The sequence below is a fragment of the Petaurus breviceps genome, unplaced genomic scaffold (genome assembly GCF_028583685.1).
Source record: "Petaurus breviceps papuanus isolate PSGF00001 unplaced genomic scaffold, PetGlider_PUasm1.0 350, whole genome shotgun sequence".
NCBI lineage: Eukaryota > Metazoa > Chordata > Mammalia > Diprotodontia > Petauridae > Petaurus > Petaurus breviceps.
This window is the reverse complement of record NW_027186199.1, coordinates 646485-652484: the sequence shown is the minus strand read 5'-3', so window position 1 is coordinate 652484 and position 6000 is coordinate 646485. Positions and strand designations below refer to the sequence as shown.

Genomic DNA, 6000 nt, shown 5'->3' with positions numbered 1-6000 from the left:
GCATTCAACTGTGACAGATGGGAGTTACTCCTTGGAATCCTCCAGCAATATGCCTTTCCAGTTGGGGGATGGCGGGGGGGAGTTCCAGTGTTGTCACACCCATAGCCAAATGTCCCATTAAAAAGAAGGGAGTACAGAAGTCATGAACAAACTAGACCTGAATGAAAATCCCCACACTGTATTTCTGGTCATTCATCCTTGCCTTGAAAACCTCTCCCGAGCCTTCTAGCTCTGCTACACAAATCTAACCCCCTCTTGCCCACGGAAATCCTTCAGGTACTTGATGACAGTGATGTCCCAGCCCTGATCTTCCAGGTTACAGACACCCCACCCCACCCCCAGTTCCATCAATCCTTTTAAGGTCTAGAATGCATTTGTTTGTTTTTTTCTGGATTTCTACTTCCTGCCCATTAACCCCTGGTAACCTTCCCTGACACTGTGCCTTCCCACACACAAATTCCCTTCCCCTAGAGTCCAGGTAGAAAGTGCTGAACTCACCCTGGGTCTTCTGAAAAGGGGATTCATCTTCCTCATCCTCCTCTGCTCCCTCCTCATCTTCATCTACAAAGGAGAAGGGGGAGGGAAGGCCGGGGTAGAGAAGAAAAGGTAAAAGGCATTCTTAGGTCCAGACTGCCTCCCCCATATCCCTGCCTTAGGTGGGGGAGCATAACCCCATCAATTACGAGGTCATTGCCTTGATGCCCCTCCTGGAGAATCTCACCAGCTGTCTCCTCATCGCCTCCATCCTCACCAGCAAATTTCGGGCTTGAGTCAGAATCAGGGCTTTCTAGGGATTCAGACTCTAAAGCATTTCCATCGCTTTCATCCTCAGTCTGCAGAGTTCGCTTGTTTGACAACGGAGCTTCTGCTGTTGGAGAGAAAATTCAAGGGTGTATAATGAGGGGAAATTTCCAAGGCTGGAAATACGGGGTCAGAAGGAAAGGGTAGGGGAGAGGTTTCAGACCAACCCATCTCAATACCCAACTTCATACAAGGTTTTCATAGTGGAAAGCAAGTGATTTGGTAGGGATCTTCCCATCCCAGGACAGCCCAGGATGGATAGGATCCCCATGGAGCTGACTGACACTGTGTCCCAACTCTTTCATGTATCCCAGATATGACGCTATTCCCCACAACTGCCCTTTCCCCACCCCTAAATTCCTAGGGTAAGGGAACAGGGAGTGAATCTCACCTTCTGCAGCCACTAGAGCCAGAAATAACATCAGCAAAGAGACAGGTAGCAAGAACCTGAGATTGGAGTAGGGGGAAGTTACCTGGGGGGTCAGGTGGCTCAGGGTCTGTACATGTCCTGACTTCCATCCCAGGTGGACTCCCCCCAGGTCTAAACCTTAGCACTAGGGCCTGAGATCCCCAGTTCAGAACTTGGGGCACCCTTCCCCAACCTGCCACGTATATCCGTGACCCAGAAACCCTCCTTTCCTCCAGGTCTTAGAGCCAGTGGCCCATGACCTCACCGAAGGCTGGGAGCCATGGCTGCATCCAAATGAAGGGAAGAAGGAGCAAGAACACACTGGGCACAAACAGCTATATGGAAAGAGGGAAGGCGGGACCGCCCCTCATGAGTCAGGCCTCGCCCCTTTTTCCCAACCCTGTCCCTCCCTCTTTCTCCACAGTTCTATCCATCTTCCCCCTCCTATTCTTGTCTACTGGCTCTCATTTTCCGTCTTGTGAGGGAAGGCTTAGAGAATGTAAAGAAGCCAGAGCAATCCCTTTCCCACCAGGGCAGCTTCCTGAAACCAAGCAGTTAAGAGTTTCCATGTACCTACTGCATCCCCTTCTACTCAGCCCATAAGGGCCCCGAATGGGGTTAAGGGAGTTAGACAGAAGGACCCCAGAGGACATTAGTTGAAGAAAAGCAGGGTAATACCAAGGGGAAAGAAGGAGAGGTGCCAGGGCCAGGCAGGGGACAGTACTAAGCACAAAGTAGAAAGACGGTACAGGACAGGACAGATTCTGGATGGTCCTGGGGCTAGGGGAAGGTCTAAGAACAACAGTTCCTTTTTAGGGAATCTAATTCAATGCCCCATTGTCTTGCCCAGAGAGCTGGAGGAGGAGGGGTAGCAGCCAAGGGCAACTCTGAAGGGGTTTTGTTTCCCAGAGTGAACTGAAATATTATCCTAGCCCTGCCCTGTACCCCAGGATGGACAAGAGGGGCTATGCTTTTATTAGAAGCTCTCTGTCCAAGCATTTTGAATTCTCTCCATTTCTACTGTTGTTCAGGGCCCCCTCCAGAAAGATGGTGGAGGAATAGGAGATAGATGGACTGTCAGTCCTAAAGTCCTAGGCATCTAGGTCTTGTGATGCTTCTCTCCCTTCCCAATGACCACATGTCACTACCACTTAAAGGTCCTTTGTGTGGAGATTAAAAGGCTGCTTAACCCAGTGGAGCTGGGAGCCTGGATCTACGATGAGCCGTGTGCCTGTTTTGTCCTTCCTACTAGGACACCCTTCCAAAAAAGTTCAACCATCAGGACTGTTGATAGGGATCCCAGGGCTATACCCAAAGCCAGAGAAAAAGAGCCAAACCTGGGCCAAGTCCTGCCTAGTTTCCAGAAAGAGGCAGGACCCATTGTGCCTGGAGACCTGGAGGGCTTTCCAGTCAGTCTAGGAAGCTTTATCATCTCTAAGTCTGCCTCCATCTCCTAGGACTGACCTCTCCCAACAGTGAGTCACCGGAACCTGGTAGGGGTCACTGTGACATACACCATTCTATTTTGGGACACCACATACAGCTCCATAGCCCTAGCAACACTACTAGAGTTCCACTCTGGATGGTGCCAGAATATCTCTTCCACCAGGGATGCTGATGGTGGGCCTTTAGTGAAGGTATCTGCCCTCCTAGGGGCAGTGCTTTGCCTTAGGCAGAAATGTTCATCTTCTAGTGTTCTGTTTCAGACCCAGACATCCATTCTTCTGAGCTCAGTTTACTCTGTCTGGTCAAGGCATCTACCCCTCAAGAGTTAATGCCCTTCAGGTTGAAGTGTGGAATGTTTGCCCAACCACACCCTGCTCAGTATCACAGCCTCAGGTGTAGAATGATCCCTGAAGTCCCAACTTTAGTATCTGATCCAGTTGGGGTCAGCATCCCCACTCTGGACAGAACATCCACCATCCCTAAGCGACACTGTCTCCCCAATCTGGCTAGGTAAACTCTCCATTTCCCAGGTCAGTGGAGAATGGAGGGAACTTGTTATCTTCTCTGATAGATTCCACTTGGCATTAGTAACAGAGTGGAGCCTCAGAACCAAACAAATCTAGCCAGACTAATCTTGGGTCAGTTCTCATCGGTGACCACTATGCCTAGGAATGTAACCAATTCAAAGTAGCCCCTAATTTCCTCCTGCCCTTCACAGACACAAAGCAATGGGGATCCCCATTAGAATCCCTGAAAAATGAAGCTAGTTTCTTCTAGGACATGCTATACAAACCCAAAGAGAAACATGCTAAAGGACACGGCCTGATTATTGGATACTACACAGGTTAAAACGTTTCTTTGTTTTATAATTAATGATGCAGAATGCACACAGTCTAACAGGGTTAGTATACCCACTTGAGCTGGCAACAGTTGTTGCAGGCACCATCATGTACTAATTCTCTAGCAAGACTGGGAAAGGGTCCGTCATCATCAATGCCAAGGAAGGCGTGGTGGAATCAGCAGGACCTAATCAGTGAGAACTACTGCCAGGGGTAGAAGGGAAAAGAAAATAGTGATGCACCTAGGCTTAGGACATAAGAGGTTTGTATGAATGGCAGAGCTACCCACAGCTGTCAAATCAAAAAGGTGAAAGTTTGGTGGAGATCTGTGGTTTTGAATTACAATTCTTACTTTCTAATTGTATAACCTTGGGTATGTCAGTCACTGTGCCTCTCTAGGCCTCAGTTTCCCTGTCTATAAAATGAGGGAGTTGAACTAGATGCATCTCAGGTCTCTCCTGGTACCTAATCCTGTGAGTTCAGTTTGAAATCTGAGGGTAAGGTCCTGGTGGGACATTGATGGCAAATGTTCTGGAGGCAGTGAAAGACACCCAGCTGGAACTCGGAAAGAGAAACCAGGGCTGAAGATTAGGGAGTCCTATACAAAGAGAAGGTAGTCGAAGCTGAGGGAATTAATGAGGAGATAAAGGAAGAGAGTAGATTCCCAAAAGCAGCTAACTATACAATAGAGGATATTACATGATAAGTGCACTAGAGAAGTAAGTGCAAACTAAATGCTATGTAAGGTGGTGGGTGGAGGTTATAAGCAACCTGGGGAGATCAAGGAAGGTTTCCTCAAGTATAGGGCATTTGATTTGAGCTTGAAAGAATTCAAGAACAGAAAAAAAAATCAGATCTACAGTGAGAAGGAACCTTAGACGGCATATCTAGTCCAAGCCCCTCATTTTGCAAAGAAATTGAGGTCTTGGGAGGTTAAAATATATACCTCAAGTCACCCAGGTTGTTAAATGATGGAGCCAGGATATGAGAACAGTCATATTTTTGCAAATACAAGGGTTTGGTTTGTTGTTTTTTTTTTTTTTCCCATGGAGCCGTGATGACATTGCAGACACACAAAAGGCCAGGAGGTTGGAGAGCATAGAGTGTTGTATGTGTGAGGGAGATGGAGGTGCAAAGAGGGAGTTGGTGCAGCCAAGTTAACCCTGTTAATTAAATTAGCATGCATATAAGAATGTTACATTAAAGGTGAGAAATGTTGGAGACCACGTTGGAGAGATTAATCAAATAGAAACATAACATAGGCGATCTTCCTCTCTCCAGCTTGAGCCCTAGAGATGTATCCAGCAGTCAGTAAACATTCAGCAAGCACCTACTGTGCCAAACACTACCTTTTCTAACAGCTTAGAGGTAGCTAGGTGCCTGCCTGCCTGTCAGTGTCGCTGCTTGCCACTTGGGACCCCTGAGCTCTTGGCTTTCCTCCCCATCTCCCACTCTTTTGGGCTTCCAACACTTCCCCTCTGCTCAGCCAGTACTTTGAGGTGAATCTCAGAAGGAATTTAGGAGCCAAGGTCTTGTCCACTGCATTCCTGAACAAGAGTTAATGCTGCAGCATCCCCAACAAATGATCATCCAACCCCTCCTTGGACATCTCTAGGGATGGGGAATCAGCTACTTTCAAGGCAGCCCCTTCTGGAAAGTTATAATTGTTTTTGCTTCTTTTGAATTGAAACTTTCTTCTGAGCCTCCACTGCTCCTAGTTCTTTGCTCTTCCACGTAACAGGCCTTCAAAGACTGGAAGACAGCTCTCATTCTCCTCCAGCCCTGGGACTTGGGTTTCTGTGACCTTCAATTAATTTCCAAGGATCTTAGCTCCTCTGTTAACTAAGCCCCAGTGGTCCTTTGCATCCTTCTTCCTTCCTTATCTTCCACTCCTTCTTACCCCCAGGTTTGCACTGCTCTCTAAAGCACCCAGGTGCCTTACCTTAGGTAAAAATAGCCCTAATGTTCCCTTAGTTTACCTTTCCAAGTCAGGAAAAAGTAGCTCTTCAAGTCTGTTATACACTTTTCCAGTACAAACTGGATAACATTTCATAGAATTTAAAGGGATTCACATTACTACCAAGTATTGTTACAAGTTCTGGCCTGCCTTTTCAACCTTATTTGTGCATCACTCCCCTTCATATAATCTGTTCCAATCCAACTGGACTAATAGATGTTCTTTAAACTTGGCATGCTATTTCTCCCCTCCCTGCCTTTGTACAAGACTTTCCTTCATGCCTGAAATGTTCTTCCTTCCCACCTCCACTTCTTAAAATCTTTATCCTTTTTTAAGGTGCCACCTCCTTCCTCCACAAAGCCTCTGATTTATACCCCACAGACCATTGGCTAATTAACTTTTTCTCCTCTTCTTTCTGTTCTATGTCTATTTGTCTGCATATATATCATATCACTCCAGTAGAATGTACTTTTCTAATGGGCATGGACCCATTTTGTTTTTGTCTCTGTATCTGTAGCACCTAGCACAGAACCGTTCCCAAAGTTGGT

At 47.0% G+C, this 6000-nt stretch overlaps 1 protein-coding gene and 1 long non-coding RNA gene across 3 annotated transcripts in view; one reads left to right on the top strand and one right to left on the bottom strand.

The window, feature by feature from the left end:
• The window catches only part of HSF1 (heat shock transcription factor 1), a 76890-nt gene that overhangs the window by 59690 nt on the left and 11200 nt on the right, over window positions 1-6000 (top strand). The window lies entirely within an intron of this gene.
• LOC138168043 (uncharacterized) lies at window positions 568-1577 on the bottom strand. The gene is made up of 3 exons (XR_011170021.1): window positions 1476-1577; window positions 1193-1248; window positions 568-868 (listed from the first exon to the last, which is right to left on the bottom strand). It is a non-coding gene; the product is annotated as an uncharacterized lncRNA (long non-coding RNA).